At 41.2% G+C, this 26,696-nt stretch overlaps 1 protein-coding gene and 1 long non-coding RNA gene across 5 annotated transcripts in view; both read right to left on the reverse strand.

Annotated features, from left to right (window-relative positions):
* Positions 1-26,696, reverse strand: part of PLCH2 (phospholipase C eta 2) — a 768,337-nt gene that overhangs the window by 434,863 nt on the left and 306,778 nt on the right. The gene's annotated exons all lie outside the window — the stretch shown is intronic.
* Positions 621-26,696, reverse strand: part of LOC130294011 (uncharacterized) — a 78,655-nt gene continuing 52,579 nt past the window's right edge. Inside the window, exon 3 of the long non-coding RNA XR_008848355.1 lies at positions 621-817. This is a non-coding gene — a long non-coding RNA (uncharacterized LOC130294011). The remainder of the gene's footprint in view (positions 818-26,696) is intronic.

Raw genomic sequence — 26,696 nt, forward strand, 5'->3', positions numbered from 1 at the left:
AAGCTGAGTGCTTCTCTTGGCTTATTCTAGAAATCGTAGCTGACTGGAACACCAAGATCCTGACTGATCAAACCTTTTTACCTGTCTCTCCAATATGTCAAAAGTATTTGCAAATGGCACAGACACTTTAAAGGGTCAAATGACTTCATCCGCATCCACAGACTCTATAGGATGGCACACAGATCTCCTTTGGTTCCGTTTTAGTGATGTGGGTGCCGGGGAACCTCCAGTGAGGTGCTGGTCCGACCCTGGTAAAAATGGTGATGCTTCTCTGGGGCGCCTCAGGTATTGTAGATCCTCAAACCTCCGTCCCAAGCCTGGGTTATTGAAGGATGATGCAGGAATAAATCAGTCCATCTACTCAACAGTTTTCAGCCCGGACATCATTCTCTTTTTTTATTGAGCTGCAACCTTTGGTTGCAGCTCAATAAAAAGAGAATGATGTCTGGGCTGAAAACTGTTGAGTAGATGGACTGATTGTTAACCCCCGATAGAGGAGGAAACCTTGCGAAACGCGCCATCTGTAATAAAGCTTTTAAAATTTCCAAACAATACACAACACATCACAGTTGCCTGTGTAAGAGCTCATACATACAATAAAGCCATATGGCCTACACTTTTTATTCTTACTTCTTCTATTGGATATAGTCCCCAAATTATAACTCTATCTGAGCAGTCTCCAAAAGCAAAACCGTGCACAGTGCCTGGTCTGTAAGGCTGCACATTGAAGTCCTATGAACCTGTAGGCAATCCATGGGCTGCCTTATGGTCCCTCCATGGGCAAGGCTTCTGGGTAAGAAATTCTGCACAACACAACCTGTAAAACAATATGCCAAAATTCTATTACAATACTAAGGCACACGTATAGGCACCTGACAGGATCCTGTCACTGTATAATATATAGGTACAACACAAAGTAATATGACTGTATACACGAGGCCTAAAGCATCAATAGAATCATTTTCCGCTCTATAGGTCTGACCTAATTTACATACAACCTGATTTTTCCTCAATACAGTATATTGTTTGAAGGATTTCTGAGCCATTCAATTTACTTAGCATTTGCTCAATCCAAATAATGAGCTTTACATGGCATCTGTAACATCCACAAGCTGCATAAAGGCTATAAACAGCTATAATATAAATTAAACCATCTCTAATATGTATTCCTCCCCGTATCTGCTCTTGGCGGCAGTCAAATTTAGGACAAACCTCACATTTATCATCTCGATGAGAAGTGCAGTGGTGATGATGTAATCCTCTTATATTTCTGAAATATTTTACAGCATTTGGATATTTAGTATTATAGGCATTCGTATTAGCTGCTTTGTTCTGCTGAGATATTTATTTAAAAAAATCTAAGTAAATTAATCAATCTAAATATCTACTACACACAATGAAAGATGTGAGGATCAATGTTCATGTGTATCATGAAGCTTCTGAATCAATAAGCTCATCTTTATATATTCAATATGTACTCAGCCCCATTGCTTCCAATGTCATTATTTTTTGGCAGCATCCTTTAGGCATTATGAGAACTATAGAGAATGCATAGAGATCTACTGATCATATCGGCACCAGCTACAGGAATCCCTTAGCTGTTATCCCTTTGAGAAGTTCTTACTGGCCCCACATTTCTTCTGCTGCGCCTCCTGCAGGCATTTGTGGTATTACACTGACTATAGTATTACATTTAAAATGCCCAGGGCTTGGTATTAACTTTAAAAGGCTTGAGTTCCAAAGTTTTCCATTTATTCACAATATCCAGTTACATCTGACGAGCTTTGACTGTTTGGGCATGTTAGGAGTTGTAGTTTTGCAACAGTTGGAGGGATCCTGGTTGGAAAACACTGGGTAAGGGTTACACTGCCATTTAGGGTTTCTTTCAGAACCTCCATGGCATTCTCGTGCTTCGTGCTTCTTAGTACCATTGATCCTAATGCTTGCTTCACCATTACCCACCAGGTCCCACTCCCTACTGAATGCTTCCCACTACCATCCTTGTTTTACTGGGCTTTCCTAGTGCGCGCTTGCATACTGGCTCTGACACTTTACACTCTCCAACTTCCTGGCACCATATCCTATTGAAAGGAGCCCTTGCCTGACCAATAAGATTCCTAAGACCAAGTGAACTGCAAAGGTTTAGTTTGTATGTCCAAGGTTGTACCCAGCCTATGGAGGGGGCTGTCACACCCCCTCCATAGGCTTGCATTGAGGGGGCGGAGCGTGATGTCACACGGGGCGGAGCCGTGACGTCACTATGCTCCGTCCCCATGATCGCTAGTAATCAGACCTGGAGCGAACACGCTCCGGGGGCTGATTCTAACGGGGTGTGGTGTGGAAGATCACGGGGGTCCCCAGCGGCTGGACCCCCGCGATCAGGCATCTTATCTCCTATCCTTTGGATAGGGGATAAGATGTCTAAGCGCCGGAGTACCCCTTTAAATATGGGCAGTTTAGCAAATTTTACGCAGACAACATATTGATATACTGTTATATATACTTCGCAGGTTGGATTTGTGGACATACTGTGATAGTATTATCAACATGTTTTATGTTTCACAACTTTTTGCATGAAGAAAAAAACAAAAAACTTCAAAGAAACATCATCTCATAAATAAGGTGAAGTTTCCATTTGCCAGGATAAATATATGAAAAAAAAAATGTAAATAGAGAAATACATTTTCCAGAAAAGCTTATATTTATGCTCATTTTGACGCACTGAAGGAATATTATTCCGAAAGAACCTTAAACATTATAATAAACACAGCGGGAAGGCTAAATTCAATTGTTTTTCAATCTTCTGTCTAATAAAATGTGATACTTTTGAAATATCTTTGTGTTTTTTTTTTTAAAACAGAAGAGGAATCCGAGGGCTGGAACGATCAGACAGAGATTAGATTCACAGCATTTGTGCAGCAATTCTAAAATATATTTAACTTTTCATTGAGATGGAGACTGGAGGTTGTATTCCAATAAAGCCTCTTAGAGGCCCAGCAGACCATGTAACTGGTAGGACAATGACAATATATGCTGTAACATAAAATAAACTACAAAGGACGGAGATTAGAAATGCGCGTCCAGCATACAATCCGCGGGACCTATGAATTCCTTGTGATATTGCGGTGAATTTAAAGTGGAATGGATTATGCTAATCTAAATACACAATCAATATACACTTTAACTGATAGGCTTGAAAAAGAGATTAGAGAAACTGGAAATTCTATTTACTGTACACAAAGCTCAGGCTTGGCAAAATATTCCTGCAAATGATAACAATTCCCTAATAGGATGTCATTAAAATCATTCCTTTTAACGATTCACTTTAATATAAAATACATGACTGGTAGGAAGTCTCAATTCTCTTCAACATGTGTCTGCTTACCAGCTTCTGGGCCCGCTAACATTCCACTTAAAGGGGTCTTCCATCCTTAGACATCTTATCCCCTATCCAAAGAATAGGGGATAAGATGTCTAAGGGTGGAATATCCCTTTAAGTGGAAACCCAGCGTTTCCAAGACGTAGGTGTGATGTCACACCACGCCCCCTCCAAACATGAATGGAGGGGGCTTGGGATGACATCACGAGGGGATGTGGAATCACGTCTTTGTCTCGGAAACCCAGCCACAAATTGTCAGGTGCTGCACCGAGATTGTGGGCGGGGGGGTCCCAGCGGCGGGACACACGTGATCAGACAACTTATCTCCTGGGTGGAATACCCCTTTAACTCTATACAGCAAAGTTTCCCAACCAGTGTACCTCCATCTGTTGCAAAACTTCAACTCCTATCTATGAAGTCCTTTAGTAAAGTCATTCCCAATTACATTACCATCAGGATACCCCTAAATATTTTCAAACTCCTAGAAAACTGCAACATCCATCCCTTACTCAAATTGTCTTAGTGCAAGGTGAGCTAAATCATATATTGTGTAATTCTTGTCCATTCTTATATTCTGGGTCAGATTTGTTGACTGTTTTTTCAAGCATCTTTCATAGGGCTGAAATGAATTCACCCCTACTGTAAAAGTGATAGGTCTTGCAGCTGTGTTCTGGAGAACCCCTGACCGGGGTACCCTGTGTTTGGAAACACTGACCTAAAATATGATTACAAGGGTTATTCTAATATTTAAACTATACTGTACCCACAGGATGGGGGATAACTTGACGATCATTGGGTCTGACAACTGGGAGCCCAAATGATCATGAGAATGATCAATCCATAAGGAAAAGAAAATAGCGGCACTCACCAATTCAGCTTGCAAGCCTTCTTTATTGAAGCATACTTACATATAGGGTACAGAAGAGAAGGATAGTGGGGGGATAGTGGAACGCGACCGAGCTCTTGTTTCGCACGCTTGGCGTGCTTCGTCCGGCCGGACGAAGCACGCCAAGCGTGCGAAACAAGAGCTCGGTCGCCTTTCACTATCCCCCCACTACCCTTCTCTTCTGTACCCTATATGTAAGTATGCTTCAATAAAGAAGACTTGCAAGCTGAATTGGTGAGTGCCGATATTTTATTTTCCTTATGGATTGATCTGTACACTGCTTGCCATATCTGAGCACCACCTCCAGCAACATAGCTACACTAGTATCCATCTGCCGTCTCATACCCCAGGACACCACTAGCAGTGCCGCACCACCTTCATTGTGAATCATGAGAATGATGTCAATTGTCCCTTGAGTGATTGAAGTAGCAGCATGCATGCTTGGCCACCATCCCCTTAATTCTCTATGAGAATTCTTTACATTGTCATGCAGTAAACTCAGTTATGATTGGAAGTCTCTTAGAGAGTGAATGGAGCAGTGGCAAGCATGCAAACTACTGCTCCGTTTGATCCTATCCTCGGAAAAGGTTAATACCTGATCAGGTGGATCAGCCAACAATAATCCAATGTGTTTTGGCCTTCTTAGATGGATCCCAGAAGAAACCTTTATTAGGCTAATTTCTATTAACTACAATAATCTCTTAATCAAGCAGCTGCAAGGCCCCACAGATGCCAAAGCCATGCACCAGACCCACTAGAACAATTGGCTAGGAATGAAGGATCTTCTTACAAGGAGGCGTCTATGCATCATCACACCAAGATATAAATATGTAAAAATGCAAATAAAATGAATGCCTGCTTACATGATAAGCCGGGACCATATGGTTTTCCTTAATTAAAGGGAAAATAAAGTCTGGGTAATGAGAACAAATATCCCTTTTAGCAAGTACTTTATGTTTTAATAAACCATTGAAGAAAAGAGAGCACAAAGCTCACTCTGTGTCTACGGTAACTTTTATCTAAAAGATAAAGCCGTCATAAATTTAGCTTGATCGTATTTCTACCATATTATAAAGGGTCATGTTTGTTTATTACACCCTGGAACAAAATAAGGTTCTTTTCTTAAGAACTTAAAGGTCACCAGAACCATAACTACACATGGTTTCTACACAGTCGTAAACTGAGACACCAACCGCATCTTCCGAAAAAGTTCAAACTGGTAAACAAGACACATTGATCATATAAAAGCCAATTACGTGAAGCCTACGGATTATTCACTTCTGAGCACGTTTTACTTTAGAAAATAATTATCTTTTCTTGGCTAAATTAATTACTATTTCTTCATTTGCTTCAGATACATGTTTACTTTTGGAATGATCCCACAGACTGAAATAACACCCTGGGAAATATTAAAGATACGGATCACCAGGTTAGGTAGAACATTTATATGACATCAATATTTTCATTTTATCACCTACTTTTTTATATTTTACAGTTTAAAAATAGATAAGGGAAGACTTACTATTTTTGTTCCCTGAGTGGCTGCAAAATGTATCTTTTCTTACTTTCCTGCTGGTCCTTGAATTCATGAGATGAGAGGCGCAAGATGACAAAGATTTAAAATGCTCTTTCAAGAGTCATGCAAAATATTTTTTTTTCAAGGTTGGACATCTTGCACCACTTATCTCAGATATCTTAAAGGGGTACTCCACCCCTAGACATCTTATCCCCTATCCAAAGGATAAGGAATAAGATGTCTGATCGCAGGGGTCCCACCGCTGGGGACCCCCACAATCTCCCTGCTGCACCCGGCATTCCTTTAGAGTGTTGGGTGCAGCGCGGGAGGCTCGTGAAGTCATGGCCATGCCCCCTCAATGCAAGTCTATGGGAGGGGACGTCACAAGCCTCCTCCCAGCATCTCCAGTCATCCGGCACAGAGCAAAATTCGCTCTGTGCCCCTGGGATGTCACGGGTGCCACAGCCGAGATCGCAGGGGTCCTCAGCGGCAGGACACCCACAATCATAAGATAAGGGATAAGATGTCTAGGTGCAGGGTACCCCTTTAAAGCAATAGAAGAGATAAAGAAAGGCACATCTGTATTATCTGAACAGGTACTCCGCTAAATGTTGGATGAGGGACGACCACAGCCATCACGACTCCTCTATTCATGTCTATGGGAGGAGGTGTGACGGCTATGTACTAGCCATCGCTCCCCCTTCCGTAAACATAAATGGATTGGGCGTGGCATCATGTCACTAGCATGGAAGCTCCATGCTTCCAGAATGCCGTGATCGGCTGGTGCCGGCTCGGAGACCGCGAGGGGTCCTGGCGGCCCGACTCCCTGCGATCGAACATCTTATCCCCTATCCATTAGATAGGGAATAAGATGTCAAGGGGTGGAGTACCCCTTTAAGGACATATTTCCATATAGAAAAAAGTTTATATATTGTTGTATATTATACTACCTTAAAGGGGTACGCCGTGTCAGGAACTGTCTAGAGCAGGAGAGATTTGCTATGGGGATTTGCAGAAGCAAATCCCCATAGCAAACCTATCCTGCTCTGGAAAGTTCCTGACATAAACAGAGGTGTCAGCAGAGAGCACTGTGGTCAGACAGAAAAGAAATTCAAAAGAAAATAACTTCCTGGGGAGCATACAGCAGCTGATAAGTACTGGAAGGATTAACATTTTTAATAGAAGTAATTAAAAATCTGTATAACTTTTCTGGCAAACAACACTCTGGTTGATTTAAAAAATAAAATAATAATAATGTTTTCCACCTTGAAGTAAAAAAGTAATACTTGCCTACCTTAGTCCAGCGCAGCTCCCACTGCTGTTTGTCCCTGCTCCCTGCTTCCAAGATGGAGAAGGACCTGCCCACCCAAGCAGTCATTGGTGGCAGGGGTGTCCTACCTTGGCCAGTGACTGGCCTATCGTCTTGAAAGAAGGGAAAAGAGACAAGCAGCAGTGGACCAGAAGCGGCCATAACAGGAGTCCCAGGGAACCCGGGTATTTAAATATCAATGTTTTCTTTTTTTAAGCAAGATATAATAAATATATATATATATATATATATATATATATATATATATATATATATAGAAAAAGCAGGGTGGGCTGCACCTCAAAGGTGTATGGAGGTAGGTGCACGCAGCGGCTGGTCCCAGGTCCCGGGTCCGTATCGCTAGAAGAACAGATTTGCTGCAGCACACAGGGTAGTGACAAGTGGTTTATTTCATTCCAATTGGAATGAAATAAACCACTTGTCACTACCCTGTGTGCTGCAGCAAATCTGTTCTTATATATATATATATATATATATATATATATATATATTTTTTTTTTTTTTTTTTACTGGAATACCCCTTAAAATTTCCGGCAGCTTCACCACAAGTGAAACGAGCCATCATGCAATGCCCATTTCATTGGGTGGTTCATATATCGCAAAGATGTACCAAGTCTTAAAGAACAAAGATCACTCTCAACTCTCAAATTTAGCTTACACTAAGGGTCCCGAATATTAACAATAATATAACAATAATAACATTATGCTGTATGTAAAGTGTTGAATGGTTATTATGTATTAGGTGCATATGCAAAATGAAGGCTAATTCTGTACTGTATTAGTGATAGTAAGAAGCATAAGACAAGATATAACAAGACAGGAAGGCATGATGAGGATAGATTCAGATAATATACTTTCTATAATAGGTATGAACACAATTATATTAGCCTGTAATTCCATTATGTGAGATGTTCATTGTGATTTAAGAACAATTAGAATAGATGGAAATGTAGCTTGGTACATCAGAGGTTTTATCGAAAGTTTTCCTCAATAAACCCAATTAGCTTTTGCTTTCTCCTGCATTTAAACCTGGGAGATACCGTAGCATAGCAAATGAAGGCAAATGAGACTTAATTATTGTTATGAAGGAACAGTTCACACTCATTACTTCGGCACCTGCTGAATGTTCTGCAGTTTCTTTCCAAGTCATTGTAGCTGATGGAGCATTTTCAGGGCTGGTGCCATACATGAACAGATGGGCTCTATCCATTAGCCACAAACCCATTGAGGGCTTCTTATTTATAGCAGACTTGTCTTGGCATTTTAATAGTCCTGGCTCATAGGGGATACAACTATTAATGGGACTTTTAGATCACCCTGGGCCATCCTTCATTATCCTTCCAGAGGCATTTACATCTGACTTGCTATACATCTGACAACTTTAAGATTTTACGGTTTTGACCTTCCATGGAGCAGGTTTCATGACTGGCATTATAAAAAAAAGAGGACTAGAAGAAGAAAAAAGCTCTTGTTCATAAGTTTTTAGCCTTATACAGCTTTACTGCCGAACATGATTGCTTCTTGCTTGTGCCAAGAGGCATTTGACCTCATTCACTTGCTCTTTAAATATTAACACTGTTTTTCTTCCGAATACTCAGTTCTGTTTGCTCTACAACTATGGACTTCAAACAGAGAGCTGAAGGGAAACACAAATTACATTGTAGCATCATTTGTAAAGATGGGCGAATGTACAGTAGGGTGCACCAAACGCCAATCTAACCATATGGCCATCCATTCTTTTAGACGTGTAAAAGTTGTTTTAACTTCCCAGAGAAGTTGAAAATGAGACTCTGGACTGTGTTAAACCAGACTTCGCTGTGAAATTGGAACACTTAGGGTATGTTAACACTGCGAAAAATCCCGCAGAATTCCGTGAGCGGAATTCCACGAGTGAAATTCCGCACAGTGGATGTTAGCATCTGTGTGAATGGGTCTTCGGCGAGATCTGTTCACACTGCGGAATTTCAGTGGCGGACAATTCCGCCGCTGAAATTGTTCCGCGCAAAGAAAGAACATGTTCATTCTTTGCGCGGGAGTCCGGGAGCACTGCATAGCCGTCAATGGTGACGGTGCAGTGCTGCGCGGTCCTACTGCCACCGCCAGCTGCCAGGCTGAATCTCTGCTCCCTGAATTCCGGGAGCGGAGATTCAGCTACAAATTGGTAGTGTGAACATATTCTTAACCTAAGTTTCCACTTGTTTTTTTTTCTGGCAGTTTTTGGAATACTACCACTGCAGTTTTTGAGCCAAAGTCAGAAGTGGATCCATGAGGGAGGAGAAGTGTAAGTCCTTCCTTTATATGTTCTATTCCTTTTGAATACACTTCTGGCTTTGGCTCAAAAACTGCAGTGGCAGATATCTGAAAACTGCCAGAAAAAAAAACCAAGTAAAAACTTAGCCTTAGAAAACAGAACGACTTTTACAAGGTGATTCAATGGCCAATTTATTAGAATTTGGTTTGGTAAATGCTGTAGATTCTATCAACTCCAATCATTTGCAGAATTCTTTGGGATCGTGCATTATAATACTTTATTAAAGTGATGAAGTAGGTTAAAAACAGAGATGTTGATTAATCATTAAACCTTATTACTTCAAGACCTTCCTAAAGAAAAATCCTCCAGCTGTATCTACCCTATAAGGGTATGTTCCCACAAAAATTCCACTTGGAAACACCACTTGGAGTCCAATTGTTTTCAGTGGGATTCTGCTACATCATGAGCATAGTGGAAATTCGGCTCTCTGCCGAAAGAATGAAAATGTTCATTCTTTTGGTGAATTCCACTTGGAAATGCATTGCCGTCTATGGAGATTTCCATTTCCAAGCGGTCCAATGCCGACAGAGCATGCTATTTTCCAGCATATGAACATGGCCTAAGGAAATGAAAGTTGATAAAGGTTTCCTTCTATGTGTGAATATGATGAGTATTTTTCACAACGACCAATCCACATTGAATCATGCAGATATTTGCATGGATTTTTTTGTGGATTAGCTTCTCAAGAAAGTAAAAAATACTAATGTTGAAATAAAAAAGTTAATATATTTAAAAATATTGTTGTCGTATAATCTTATTTATTTATCTATGTATTTATTTATTTATTTATTATATTCAACTTGTACTTGAACAATGTACAAACCAAAATTGTCTTTCTATGCATTATACATTTTTATGTCCAGTTTTATGTAACATGATACCACACACAGGATATTATACTGATGGCATGGTTCTATTTTATGTTCATTGCAAATATTTTAATAAAAATACTTTTGTGCAGTTGTGCAGTTTGCTGTGAATTTGCATTGTTTCCTCATCAAAATTTGTTCTTCGGAATAAGCAAAAGAAGGACAAATGATTATGGGTCGTGCAGTATATAAGGGGTCCCCATCCCCCTACTTAGGATTGCTATTATTAGGTTATTGTATAATAGTATTATGTGGATGTTAAGGCGTGCGGTCCGGTCCCCGTCCCTGGACCGGAGCGCCCGCCCCCTTTACACTTTGCCCCGGGATCCCGGCGTCTCCCGGTCAGTCACACTGACCGGGAGCCCGGGTTCCCTTGTGTCTGGGACGCGGCTGCCGTGACGGCTGGCCCCCGTTCGCGCGCCGCGCCCCAGCTCCACTCACCTGGCTCCCCGCTCCTTGCGCCGTCCTTCTCTGCCTCTCGGCACACGCGGCCCCGCTCTCTAGGGCGCGGGCGCGCCGCCTTCAGTAAATTGAATTACGGTGCGCTGGTTCCTCACTTCCCTCCTGCCTTCCCTTATAAAAGTCTCCTGCCCCTTCCTGCCCTTGCCGGATCTTTGTGCCCTAGTGCCTCTGAGAAAGCGTTCCTATAGTGTGTATTGCCTTGCCTGTTTGCGGAACCCGTTGCTAACGCCTACTCGCCTGTGAACCCTTGCCGCCTGCTCTAACCTCTGCTACGTCCGACTACGCTCCTGCCTGCTCCCTGTGTACCACGCCATATCAGCTGCATGAGAGGTTGAGTTGCTACTGGAGGATACGACCTGGTGGTTACCGCTGCAGCAAGACCATCCCGCCTTGCGGCGGGCTCTGGTGAAAACCAGTAACCGCTTAGAACCGGTCCTCTGGTACAACCCGCGTCATCGCCTCTCAGGTCCAGAGGATCCACTACCAGTCTTGCCGGTACGTGACAGTGGACACTGCATGGTACTGCACAGATGTTTATGACATTACATTGATCTGATCCTGTTACTGAAAATATTTGTTATATAATTTACAATGTTATTATCATTTCATTTTTACTTGTCACCAAAGGTAAATATAACCCTACATATATAGTAGGTAAAGGTATGTAATTGTAATTATGACACCAAAAAGAGAACCATACCACAGAGTACACAGCAAAGTAATAGAATATACAAAATCAACTTTATTAATACAATTTAGTAATAAAAAATTTCAAATATTAAAATTGGAAAAAAGAATGAATAGGCACTGGTGAACATACAAAGATGTAGGGAAATGGTAGGACACAAATACATCAAAATATGCAAATATCAGGAGTAAATGCCACAATAGCTGGTGGGATACAAGGGTGCTGCCAACCAAAACTATGCAATAAAGGGTGCCAAACCATACCTACACCTGAACCCCAACGATCGTTTCGCTGTTATGCCGCTTCTTCAGGGGGCGTGTTCAGTGATCCCTTAACTTACAATGGCCTAGGGTTACAATATATTCAACATTAAATGGTCTTTTCTGGATTATTGTAACCTGAAACCAAACTCAACATACAATTCTACAGACAGTCCAGATCTGTGCGAATCTAGCTGTCTGGTAGCGCCCCTTCAGTATCGGGAGGTATTACATGTTCTGTACTCTTTAACTGTGCCAGGGTTAGCTGCTTCTTTGGACACCAAGTAAGGGCGGCTCCATATTACTTTTTAGGACATTACATGTTCTGTACAGGACCCTGAAGAAGCTCCTGTCCTCTACATAGACAGTGATTACAGCTCCCAGCAGATCTTTCTTACTTTTATATGTAAGGATTTGCTTTATCTGTATTAGTTATCTACTTATTTCTCTTTATTCCTCAGTTTTTCCTATTTTTGGATGACATTTTGGTCTTCAAAACCAATTACCAGGATTCCATACAGTTTTGGAAACCAGAAAAAAGATGCAAAAATGGATCTTCACAGGTGCATAGACAGCGATGAATTAGGATGAAAAGGCGTCAGAGTTCATAGCATAAGGTTTATTTAAGCACAAAAGAGCAACGCGTCTCCTGCCCGTAGCGGGCACTTCATCAGGAAAGTGTGCATATATGCACACTTGCCTGATAAGGTGCCGCTATGGGCGCGAAACGAGTTTCTCTTTTGTAAATTATAGGACAGTGGTCTACAACCTGCGGACCTCCAGATGTTGCAAAACTACAACACCCAGCATGCCCGGACAGCCTACGGCTTTGTAGTTTTGCAACATCTGGAGGTCCGCAGGTTGAAGACCACTGGTAGAGGAAGTTGTACTCACCTTTCCCCGTCGCGCCGGACCATCACCGCTCGTCACCGCTTCCCGGGATGTCGCCTTCCATCGCTGTCACCGCGTCCCCGGGGTGTCCCCGATGCTCCGGCAAGGCCTCTGCTTCCCCGGCATCCTCGCTCTCCATTGCCACTCTCCGTCGCCGCCATCACGTCGCTACGCACGCCGCTCCTATTTGATGACGGGACGGCATGCGCGGCGACGTGATGACGACGATGGAGAGCGCCGACGATGCAGGGGATCCCGAAGAGGACGCGCCGGAGCCCCGAGGACAGGTAAGTGATCGTCAGCGGACCACACAGGGCACTGTAAACGGCTGTTAGCTACTATTGCTTTTCTTTCTTCTAAAAATAAAATTGGGGGGCCCACAGAATGTTTCAGCCAATGCTGCAGCCCTGGTCAGAAACTATGTTTCACCAAAAAGTATATTTATATTACGTAGTTATTTGCATACCAGAAATAGGCAAGAAAAGTTAGATAGGTTGCATGTTTGACCAGACCTCAATACCTTGGGGTCTGCAAACTCTTCTTTGACGGAGATACAACATATCTGATGTGTTGTGATAATAACAACGAATATGTAAAATTATACTTTTACATAAAATGTATATTTCTGTGACTGCTAAAGCTTTTATGTATTACCTTTATGTATGATCTTTTACCTAAACCATCTCCCTCTTAGTATATCCACCCATACAACAAATTCTGGTAAATCGTTCATCATGTAGATGTTTGCTCAAAATCCTCATATCTCCTCACTGCAAACACAGCTCTAATGTTATTATCCACCTATCATCCTATCATCGCAATGACCTTCTTTTCAATTCCGTAGGGAGGTACAATCAAAATCTGCAAATACAAAGCAGCGACACCTCAGTGCATGTATGTTGCTATACATGAGGTTATGAAACTATGTGTATGTATGTGTATGTACAACATATGTCAGCAAACGTGTTCTTGGCGCTTATTAATGATAAAGCACATTGTTACTTTCTTTGAATATATCTCTGCTATCCTTTCTTTCCTGCATTTATCTGGGATGGTTATTTAGGAGGGGATGTCTGGCAGCAGGGAGGGAGCGCGCCTCTTCTGCAGCCACTTCTGCATCACTGATGTGATGTGAACGGGTGCTGTCCAGCGCGCAGCCAGCTGAAACGGCTATGTTCTGCTTTTCACATTGTCTACTTGATACTCAGCCTGGAGAGATTATATGACCTTACTTTATTAATGCTGTATTTCTTTTAGATTCTAAGGCTTCCTTTCTGAATAAAAAAAAAAATCCTCCACTTCTTCTTTTGTATTAGTAATATGAAGAGGAAAGAAGACGACACTGCGTTGGCATTACCTGCCATGAATCAGAGCTGGAGGTCATGGACATTATTAAAGTATCAATAGTTTTATTGACACATAGAAACAAAAACAATAAAGTGCAACACAAAAGTGTCAAGATGCGTTTCGGGAGGTTAATCTCTCTTACTCGATTGCATGAAATGTCTCTTTGTATTAGACCGTAGAGCAAAGAGCGTTCACTGAAAAGAGGTTCAGAGCTGAAAAAATAAGCTATTCCCATAAGCACACTAGGTATGTTTTATTTCTTTTCTGTTGTACCCTCTAAGGGTAAATGTGCCATAAAGACCTCTTTGCAGTTCATACGGGTACACTCAGAGGCACCCATGTCAACTGCAAAGGCCATCACTATGGTACATTTACCCTAAGAGGTACAACAGAAAAGTAAAACATACCGGGTTAGATTCAACAAGACCCGTGCAGTGGAAAAGTATACCAGTTGCCCATAGCAACCAATCAGATCACTCCTTTAAATTTTTCAGAGGCCTTTTGAAAAATGAAATAAGCGATCTGATTGGTTGCTATGGGCAACTGGACAACTTTTCCTCTGCACAAGTTTTGATGAATCTCCCCCACCTAGTGTGCAGATTAATGCACTTGTCTTATATGGTCAATTGTTTGTTATTAAAATGGGACTTTTAATGATAAACAGATCTCAGACCCTGTTGGAACTCCTATCACAACAGCAAGTGCTGAATTCCCCTTCAGCGCCCCCCACAGGGAAAAAATAAGTATTACACCGCCCCTATCAAAAACAATGGGCTATATGGGTTTTCCAGACCTGCCGACCGGTAGTATACGGCCTTGTTCACACAGCGGAATTTCAATGGGATTCTCCTACACTGTGCACACGGCGAAAATTCTGCCCGATTTTGGTGTCCGCAGAAAGAATAGACATGGCTATTCTTTCTGCAGCTTCCGCTCGCAAATACATTGCCGTCTATTAGATTGCACATTTCTGAGCAGCCCTAGTGCCCACTGGAACAGTTAAATGTGCAAAATGTCTGCCTGTGTTTTCCGAGTGGACATTCAGCACATTTATTACCGTAAACATGGCCTAATACATTCACAAATGTACAACCTTAAAAGGATCCATAGGCATGAAGCTGTCATCATCCTACATTGCACAAAGTAAGCTGAGAATGGGGGCAAGACAAACCATGCCCTACTAGACAACATTTACCAGCATCTTTCAACAAGTGCGCCTCCAGCTGTTGCAAAACTACAATTCCAAGCATGCCCTGACAGCCCAAGGCTTTCTGTGCATGCTGAGAGTTGTAGTTTTACAACAGCTGGAGGCACAACAGCAAGGAAACACTGTAAGATATATATATATATATATATATATATATATATATATATATATATATATATACACCACAGACGAAGACCGCAGCACTCCAGTAAGTAAAGGTGAAAGAGGTTTATTGACCCAACATCAAGGAACAACGTTTCAACTGCCCAATTGCAGTCTTTCTCAAGCTCCTTGAGAAAGACTGCAATTGGGCAGTTGAAACGTTGTTCCTTGATGTTGGGTCAATAAACCTCTTTCACCTTTACTTACTGGAGTGCTGCGGTCTTCGTCTGTGGTGTGTATATCTATGGGACCCCTGACCCGGGACCTTTTTACTGCTTGCACCCGCTGTCCTTAACCTAGGTTTTGCTGCTCTTCCCACTTTCATATATATATATATATATATATATATATATATATATATATATATATATATATATATATATTTTATATGTAATTTTTTTATGAACCAATTAATTAATCTATTTTTTTTTTTATATTAACCCTTAACATTAACCTTATTTTGCACATGCTCTCCACTAGATCCACATTACTATTATTAATATTAGCAAGCCAGCAAAGTGAAACCTTCTTTAGGTTTACATTGCCTAAAATGAACAAGCACCTAATCCTCCTATTTTAGAATAAGGAGGTACTATAATGGTAAAACCAGTATTGGGAGGAAGGTCCTATTAGATTTTTACTATAGCACCCCTACCATCTCTGTGCACAGTATAGAAGGTACTTTACCTGAACACACAAGTTCCTAATGTTGTTTTTCTTCCCCTTAATACTGTGATTTAATAATAAGTTCCGCCTTATTTTTAGGTTGCCATCCATTAGAAAGAGCTCATCCAAGCGCATTTTTATTATAATGGAAAAACAGCCAGAAAAAGAAAAACTCTTCAATATTTTAGCTTGTTTTACCTAGTGGAAGGCAAGTACAACTTTAGCAAACCCAGCAGAGTTAAAAGCCGGGTCTTAAATGCTAATGTGGCATTATGTAAGAGCAATGTCCATTAGCACATTAGAGTTTCAGGACGCTTTGACAGGGAACTATAACTTTCCACAAAAAAAAAAAAAAAAAAAAAAAGAATGGTATAATTTTTTTTGTCATTTATTGTTAAAAAATGCTTTCAGAGTGGTCCCTGTTATTACGGTGTAAGTGTCACTACAGTATGTTACACATCATATAACAGAATTCGCTTTGGACAGTATATCATGGGATTATAGATTATTTTTAGGAACATTACTTTAGCTTAGATATTGCAAATTCCAAATAGATGACTACAAAACTGTTCATGTTGTTATTAAAGGGGTTCTCCGATGTACATATGTATACATTTTTTTCATCTAAACTCAAGATTGCAAGACATGTGTGTGCTGTGCCATTTCAGCATTTTATACAGGGACTCACCAGCAGGAAGTGTCACGAAAAGTCGGCCATTCCATCCTTTTTGTCTTCTGCTCTGTGCTCCAGACCCCCTCCCCCAGGAGATGAAGACTACATGTTTTTGCCGAAAGAATGAGGGTCTGGTTGGGCTCCTGGCTGCCACAATATAATGCTGGACATCCATAGTGTACTGTGGGCCGGATCCTGGCAATCTCTGCTGGGCACTGTAGTTCTGAGGGTATGCATGGACAGAAGTGGCAAAAGGTAATGGACTGGCCACAGGACAGTATGGGGGGAACCGGAGAGCAGCAGAACATATGGACATCATAGAGTGAGCTCTGCCACTCAGAAGCCAGGGAGAGACACTCTATAAGGACCCATTCACACTAAACATTTTATTTACACTACAAAATTTCCGGGGCAGACGTTCTGCCATGTAAATTCTGGGTGTCAGACTTCTCCGAAAGAACACTCTCAGGAATTCATTACTGTGTGTTGAGACAAAACGGTTCAGAGCTGTCCTAGAGTTCTCTTGGTGTGCCGGTGCCTGCTGCCCAAGGAGTCTTAGGGCTTAGATTTTGTAGTGTGAATAGGGCCTAAGAGCAGCTTCTGGAGCAAAAGATTCGAGTTATTTTATAATATATCCTCTTAAAGAAAAAGAAAGCTTCCTGGCACAACCACTATGAAACAGTTCAGACTGGTGCAAAAATTCAAGACCTTCACTATGCGCTTCAGGTAGCGTGTCTGATTGGGGTGGTGCTACTCGTACATGAGGCAGAAATTGTGCAATAACGCCATAAAGACAGAAAAAATGGAGCACTCACCACTTTGTAGTTGCAGACAGGTACCTCTTTATTTTTCACATGTGTTCAGCGACAAGACATGAAGATAGGGAAGGAGGACAAGATGATGTGCAGGGGGTTCAAAGGAAATCACACGGGGCAATGACAGTATCGCACTGTTGCGCTTCTTCGGGCCCCTGGCGTGATGCCAGGAGCCCGAAGAAGCGCAACAGTGAGAAAAGGTTGTTGTCCCGTGTGATTTCCTTCGAACCCCCCGAACATCATCTCGTCCTCCTTCCCTATCTTCATGTCTTGTCGCTGAACACATGTTAAAAATAAAGAGGTACCTGTCTGCAACTACAAAGTGGTGAGTGCTCCATTTTTTCTGTCTTTATTGCTCAAGTTATTCTATTATTACAAGAACAGACGTTCATCTGAATGGCCTGGCTGGCAGTGGCTTCTCCAGGGGGCGTTGGGAGCCTGAGTGATGTTGAACAGCCGATGGTCATGGTGGTCTCATTCTGAAGGGGGATTACTCATATGAAACATCGCCTTCATGGCTAATACACTTTAACTACACTGAAAGATTGTAGCCAATTATTATGACAGGTGAGAGATTTATGCTGGTGAAATATTAAGCTCACTAAGGGCTCGTAGCAACATTTCAGCTGTGCAAAGTGTTTTGTATGTTCAGGTTTTCAACCTCTGCATGCAAACACGAATGTTCCTATTCACTAAAAGGAGATCTAAAAAAGTTGACAAAAAACTAAAATTATTGGCATTTTCTTTATTGTCTGCGTTCCTAATGCATAGGTCACGGCTCATAGTCTATGAATATTTTTGGCAAAAAAAAAAAAGCAAAGTCTACAGTCATTTCCAGACAGACATCTTTATATATTTTTTTGTCCGTCGAATCAAACAACTTCATAAAGCTTCACAAAAGACTGAGAAAAAAATGACGCTTCTGTTCTTTCCCCTCTCCATTTGCTTTCTTTAGTTCAAAGGAAAATGGTAAATTTGTCTGGGTTACTGTTTTGTAGCCCAAGGAAATCTGACTGTTTACTCTGCTCCAGTAACCACAATTCTACTGTGAATGATTTATATTGCATTGCTTTGCCTGTCAAGTATAACAAACTGGATAAAAGTGTGATAGAGAGGGCAATTCAGTCAACGGTGTCTTTTTAATACAAGTCCCTGTTGCCAATACTTCATTAAAATACAACGGGGCATGACACAAGGCAGCAAAGCTATAGAATTTTGGGCACGGTGCCCTTTTCGTTCAGACTAATGCTTTGTTCAATCAATTGGCGCTGTGCGCAGGATTTATCTTCCTGATTGCCATGGCAAATCTGTATAGTTACCACAATTCTCTAGAGCCACATTACTCAGAAATGACCAAGCAATGACCAGTAATGACTACACGTTAAGTCAAATAATTCTGTATATAATAGTATCAGGGCTACGATCATGATACATTCTCTCTTGCAGTGCAAAAGAAGTAGAATTATTGTCTCAAATATAAACTATGGCTATGGTCACAGGTGCACTGGAGCTCCATTCGAGGGGTTGCCCAGTTAATAAAAATTCCCTGTCCCCTGATCGCGGGGGATCCAATAGCTAGGACCCCATGTGATTTTCAGAAGGAGCCTGTCTCTTACCTCTGAGCGCCCTGACCCCCGCCTTTTAGGATGAACTGGTCCAGGGAGTGATGACACATTTCACCAATTACCAGCTGAGGCCGGTCATTACTGCGGCCAGTGATTGGTGGGCCAGTCTGTCCCTCCCAAGATAAGTACCTCTTGGAAGGTGGGGGCCAGAGCATGTAGAGGTAAAATATTGGTCTCCATTCCATATTCCATGTTATTGGCTTAAACTCATAAAAAGTAGACATATCTGCATTTGCCTTTGGGAAGTAAATGAACCCCAGACACTGTATACATCAATATTCCCCAACCTGTGGTTGCTAGTGCTGAAAAATTACAGCTCCTACCATGCCCTGACAGCCGCAGGCTGGTTTCATACCTGCTCTCATAGCACCTTGCAAATCAGTGAATCAGTAACCCCTTCTCTCTCCATATGCCATCTATAGTGATATCATCCCATGGCATAGCGCCAGTCTGTTTAGCATTTAGCATGTGCTGTCCTGTGATTGGCCAGACAAGTAAGGAAAAGGAAGTGCCTGTGTGTGCACTACTGGCAAAAAGCCTAGTTATGGTCCTGTTCACTGAAATGGAGAGAATAAAAAAAAACTGTTGTGCACCATGGAGGGGGATCTCAAGGGCTCGATAACAGTAGTGAGAGTTCAAAAGTCATCTTGTCGGCACTCTGAAGCATTCATCTAAATAAATATATTTATTTATTCTTTTTTTTTTTTGATAGATTGATAGATTCTTTAAAGGAGTACTCTGGTGCAGAGTACTCCTGCTCCGTCCTGCCGGGCTGCAAAAAAAATGAAAATAAACCATCCCTCACCTTCCTGGGTTCCTGCGGAGCGCCACTACAGCTGATCCGTCCTCTGGTCCAACTTCTTCATACTTCCGTGTGAACTAAGCGTCACATGGCGCTCAGCCTATCGCCGGCCGCCGCAATGTTCTGCCTCGGCCCATAATAGGCTGAGCGCCATGTGACGCTTCGTTTACACGGAAGTATGAAGAAGATGGACCAGAGGACCGATCAGCTGTAGTGGCGCTCCGCGGGAATCCAGGAAGGTGATGGATGGTTTATTTTAATTTTTTTGCAGCCCGGGCAGTACGGAGCAGGAGTACTCTGCACCAGAGTACTCCTTTAAATCTTATTATTAATTCAATGTAAATCTGTAAGCGCTAGTTCTCACCTATTGAAAGAAGTAATGATGCAAAAGATAGAAACCCACCAAGCTTTCATATTTAATTAAAATTATTGATCATACTGGACAGCTAGAAGCCGATACCTGTGGGTTACAACATATACTGTAAATGCACATGGCATCATGCCATTTAGTCATGAACATCCAGTTCAATGGCTGACAATCAATAAGAATTAAAGACCTGGGCCAATCATAGAGCAGATATTGATTTATAACCGCTGCAAAAAAAAAAAAATGGTGAACTGAAAAAAAATATTGATCATATTTTTTCATAACATGAAAACCTCTTTTTGATGTACAAGATATGGAATGTAAATGTGAACAGCCAGCTGTTCAGACTTCTTAGAACCGTCTGAAGACTATTACTTGTTGGATTGAAAGTACTGTAGCCACTAAAAATGAAAGAATTTCTGAAGACATCAGATCCAAATTGATTTTCTACAAAGGTGCGTGCGCCAACCTTCAGATGTAAGAACCCAGTTCAATATTCAAAAGAAATTTTCTATATTATCGTTCCTGCCTTCTTAATAATGGAGGTATTGTTCCATACACAACTCCGCAACACAGAGCAAGAACCATTGTAAAATTGTTCTCTGCGACAGTCATTTCTTCTTAACCCAGACTTTAGCACAACTCCAATATTTTATACAAAGATGGGTCACGTCGACCATTATCTTGTATAGTCATATGGTTAAAAGGGTGCTGGCCCGCGTAAGTTGGTTAATGTTCTGAACACTGTTTTGGTGGTGCGGGGGTCGGCCATGCCCCTTGTGACATCACGGCCATGCCCCCTCAATGCAAATCTATGGGAGGGGGCATGACAGACGTCACGCCCCCTCCCATAGACTTGCATTGAGGGGCATGGCCATGATGTCATGAGGGACGTGGCTGACCCAGTCAGTGCCAAAACAGCGTTCAGAACCTTTACTTCCGAACACTGGCTAGTGGAGTACCCCTCTAAAGCAGCCTATTCATGTTTCTGAATAAGACACCTAATGTAAAGGTTAAAACTTATGGTTGCAGCATAGAAATGCTGCAACCATAAGATTTAACCTTTACATTAGGTGTCTTATTCAGAAACATGAATAGGCTGCTTTAGAGGGGTACTCCACTAGCAAGTGTTCGGAAGTAAATGTTCCGAATGCTGTTTTTAGGAGATGTGAGCTCCGATTTCCCCCTATATAGAGGCAAATAAAGTTTTGCAGTTCAAGATAACCTATGACACCTCCACATCACAGGACCCTAAGCAAGATTTAAGTAGTGAACTGCCCTTGTACAAAGTTGTGCTGCAATTTCAGCTATACATGGATACATAGGAACCACAATGAAATGACTCCATTCAACGTGCAACCTTGATTTCCTGTAGCAATTTGGAAGAAAATCACTATAATAAAGTTAATACAAAAATACCAAGTCATCTTAGACATAGTTAAGCTGTCCAATAAATGTGCAATTTCTCCAATAAACATGCAATATATGGCACTGGCTGATCCCCTATGGGAAGAGGGGCTTTAACAATAATTTTCATTGATAAAGCATCAATAATTTTGACAGCATAGAAATGAGCTTCTCATCACTCACAACCTAAATTGCTAAGTAACCCATCAGTACGCATATGGGGTGTTGGAGGAAACCAGAGTTCTTATAGGAAACCAATGGCAATTTAGATCAGGCTTGATCATATAAAATTGGAACATTGGACGGAGCGCAAACCTCTGGAATTTTATGTAAAAGCTTGGATTATTAGGAACAGGATGCAACGCACGACATGGAAGCATTTTCAGCCCGTACCGGGCTCTTCCTCAGGCAGTAATGGGTTACATGTAAAAACAATATCTTTTATAAAACAGTGGTGCTTCACTTCCGGCTTCGGTGTGACGGAGGTTGAACCGGAACCGAAGCGCGCATAGAAATAAATAGATAGAACTAAATTTAAAAGAATAAGTCACAAAAAACAATACATAGCCATCATAAAACAGTAGTAGACTCGACATTACTATAAAATGGATTAATAGACATAGTGATATTTATGTCTATTAAACTATTTTATAGTAATGTCGAGTCTACTTGTAGACTATTTTATGATGGCCATGTATTGTTTTATGCTCTTAGCATAACATCTCAAGGTAAGGGTCCACCCTGCTGGCCCAGTTCGTTTACTTTACATTTATTCCATCTTACTCCTGGTTTACCCGCATGAGGTGCACACTGGTTTCTCCCTTTTGTGTATTTATAGGAAACCAATGTAAACATAGGTAGAATATACAAACTCCAAGCAGATGTTGTCCTTGGTTGGACCCCAGCGCTTCATAGCAACAATATTAACCACTGAACCACCATGCTGGCCTCTGATATATTAAAATCCACCATACCTGACAACAGGGGCCGTCAAGAGGCCCCTATACTGATCAGTGCCCAATAGGCTGACTTCTATTTTATGTGTATATACAGCTTTAGAGTTTATCTTTAGTCCTTTTTTATATATTCTCAAATCTATGGTAATCAATATTATTGGATAGATATTAATAAAATGATTAAATAAAATTAAACATTTTAATGAATGGCCTCCATTTACCAAGCTATTCCGAAGGAAACAATCTGACATTTACTGGATTTATCAAATGCTACCACACTCAGTGAACAAGATCTCACCCTTGTACAAAACTAATCGAGATACATCACCTCGCTACTCATGTTGTCTATTTAGCGGAAAAATGCAATAAAGCTTATTATGCGAGGATCATCATTCCCGTTTATAGTGAATACTCAATATAAACATGGGTTTCCACAAATGTAGGTTGGTGTTACATGGATTTATCAGTTGTGTGCCGATGCTTGCCAAGTGTCATATCAAGCAGCTCTGTAAGCCAACATTATGATTTATTGCCTTGTATGCCCTGGAAGCTGTTCCCCATATTTCCCTTCACTGAGCAAAGCATCGATCCTGCAAGAGGAGAATCATAGACATGACATACAAATAACCCAAATATCGCTATAGGAAAAACTCAGTAAACATGTCTGCTTTCGTATAGTCTCTAGCTATTGATAAAACCATTGTAGAATAAGAACATTCTAATGAATTTCTGTTTCCAGCAAGTCATAAGTGAAATAGATACTGCGCATTTCACCTTTTTGTCAGGTGCTCGGCAGGTTGTGTAAGATAAAAGATGGCTTGGTATTTCTCTTCAAGTGAATGCAGGTCACAAATGTAGGTCAAACTGGCCCCAAGAGTAGAGGGGGAACCGGGCGTTTACACCATTATATCTACACAAAGTAATAACACCACAAGAAGGTTGACAAACTCTGCAACATATATCCAATTACTGAGGAGATTTCCTTTGTTATACTCTCAAAAGGACTCGGTAGATTTGTACGAAAGGTTATGTAATGTAGAACCAGAAGGAAAGAAGATTAATTATACCGGGTGCAGTGTTGTAAAATCTTCTGCTACTATTTTATCGTCTTATCCCAATCTCAGGACACGTCTTACAAATCTAAAGGATAGGTACTTGAGGTTATTTTCTTTCTTCTGCATGGTTTTCAAGTGAAGGTGACGTTTTGAGGAAATAAACCATTGTGAGGAATTGTGTAGAGGCCATTGTGGTCAGAGGCAATATATGACCTCATGTCCCGTAAAGGCTCCAATGTTCCATGCACAATAGGTTCGACAAGAGGGACACAAATAAAGAAAATGTAAGTGGACACCAAGCACATTATAGTATATTTATTACTGTAAGACCCTCTGTCCAAAAGCTATTCAAACCAGTACTTGGTTCACTAGAAGGTTCAGCAAGAGCACAAGGTTCAGTTTTTCAATTCCCATAGTTGAATTGACAGTGTCCAAAATAGCTGGGGTCGCCAAAGGCTTTGTTCTCCTTTGGAGGCAGGAGAAGAAAACCTTAGCCTTGATTTCTGCCCCTCTAGAAATACGCTGCTATGTCATATACATTGATCCACCTGACAAGAGTTATCCAATTGTTAAACAAGAAATCACACAGATATAAAGGTATGATACCCCACAGTGATGCCACTTTTGTTATATAAAGAACGCAGCTGAGAAGCTTCAAACTATAACCAGGAATTATTAAAGAGGTTAGGTAGATCTACTCTCCCAGAATAGTAAATAGTCCAGTGTCAAAGATTGCGTATCCTTCACAAACCAAATCAAAGCAGTGGAAAAAATTTCTACATCGTCCTATAGTTTGGCTAAACATTAAAGGGGTACTTCGGTCGAAAACGTTTTTTGGTTAAAAATGAACTGGTGTCAGAAAGTTAAACAGATTTGTAAATTACTTCTATTAAGAAAATCTTAATCCTTTTAGTACTTTTTAGCAGCTGTATGCTACAGAGGAAATTCTTTTCTTTTTGAATAGTTTTTTGTGTTGTCCACAGTGCTCTCTGCTGACACCTCTGTCCATGTCAGGAACTGTCCAGAGCAGGATAGGTTTGCTATGGGGATTTTCTCCTACTCTGGACAGTTCCTGATACGGGCATCAGGTTTCAGCAGAGAGCCCTGTGGAAAAGTCACAAAAAAGAAATTAAAAAAATAAAGATTTTCCTCTGTAGCAAACAGCTGCTAAAAATGCTGAAAGGATTAAGATTTTTTAAAAGAAGTAATTTACAAATCTGTTTAACTTTCTGGCACCAGTTCATTTAAAAAAAAAAAGTTTACCCCTTTAAGGCACATATAAATAGAAAAAAATATCAGTAAATAACAATACATTTATATAGTTACATAGTTAGTATGGTTGAAAAAAGACATACGTCCATCAAGTTCAACCAGGGAATTGAAGGGAAGGGTGGAAGGGGATAAGGGAAAGGGATGTTGTTAAAAAAATAAGGAATTAATTACATTTCTCTTTTGGACAGACCGTTAGATATTGACTCCAACCATATGTTCATACGGGGACTTGACAAGGAATCATTTCGGTCAAAAAATTTAGGTGTCAGGGATTGGAGCAGAATTGGTACAGAATCAGCGCAGAATTGGTGTAGAATTTGTAGACGAATTTTAAGCAGAATTTTGAAGAGAAACTCTGGAGGAGGATCAGTACTACAACCATCAACTGGCTGACTCTCAATTCTCCTGTAGAAAATTCTGTGCGTCAATTCCGCTCCAAACTTATTTCGTCAGGAAAAATAAAGTCCTATTGACTTCAATGGACTTTTATGCATGGATCCTGCCAGAAGAATCCATGGGTCAGGTGGAATAGAATTTCATGTCAGTATTCCATCCACGAAAATTCTTCAGTGTGAACAGAGCAGTGGAAAGACCATTAAAGTCAATGAAACTTTCATTTCAGGCAGAATTTGAGCTTAACCCCTTAAGGACACATGACGTACTGGAACGTCATGTGTCCACTCCCGATCTATAACGCGGGGCCACGGCGTGGCCCCGCGTCATAGCGGGTCGGGCCCGGCCTCTAACAACGGCCGGGACCCGTGGCTAATAGCGCGCGGCATTGATCGCTGTGCCGCGCGCTATTAACCCTTTAGACGCGGCGTTCAAAGTTGAACGCCGCGTCTAAAGTGAAACCGAAAGCATGCCGGCTAGCTCAGTGGGCTGTTCGGGATAGCCGCGGTGAAATCGCGGCATCCCGAACAGCTGACAGGACAGCGGGAGGGCCCCTACCTGCCTCCTCGCTGTCCGATCGCCGAATGACTGCTCAGTGCCTGAGATCCAGGCATGAGCAGTCATGCGGCAGAATCGTTGATCACTGGTTTCTTATGAGAAACCAGTGATCAACATAGAAGATCAGTGTGTGCAGTGTTATAGGTCCCTATGGGACCTATAACACTGCAAAAAAAAAGTGCAAAAAAAAAGTGAATAAACATCATTTAACCCCTTCCCTATTAAAAGTTTGAATCACCCCCCTTTTCCCATAAAAGAAAAAACACAGTGTAAATAAAAATAAAAATAAACATAAATGGTATCACCGCGTGCGGAAATGTCCGAATTATAAAAATATATCGTTAATTAAACCGCACGGTCAATGGCGTGCGCGCAAAAAAATTCCAAAGTCCAAAATAGTGCATTTTTGGTCACTTTTTATATCATGAAAAAATGAATAAAAAGCGATCAATAAGTCCTATCAATGCAAAAATGGTACCGTTAAAAACCTCAGATCACGGCGCAAAAAATGAGCCCTCATACCGCCCCATACACGGAAAAATAAAAAAGTTATAGGGGTCAGAAGATGACAATTTTAAACGTATTAATTTTCCTGCATGTAGTTATGATTTTTTCCAGAAGTCCGACAAAATCAAACCTATATAAGTAGGGTATCATTTTAATCGTATGGACCTACAGAATACATATCAGGTGTCATTTTTACCGAAAAATGTACTACGTAGAAACGGAAGCCCCCAAAAGTTACAAAACAGCGTTTTTTTTTAAATTTTGTCGCACAATGATTTTTTTTCCCGCTTCA

The sequence above is a fragment of the Hyla sarda genome, chromosome 10 (genome assembly GCF_029499605.1).
Source record: "Hyla sarda isolate aHylSar1 chromosome 10, aHylSar1.hap1, whole genome shotgun sequence".
NCBI lineage: Eukaryota > Metazoa > Chordata > Amphibia > Anura > Hylidae > Hyla > Hyla sarda.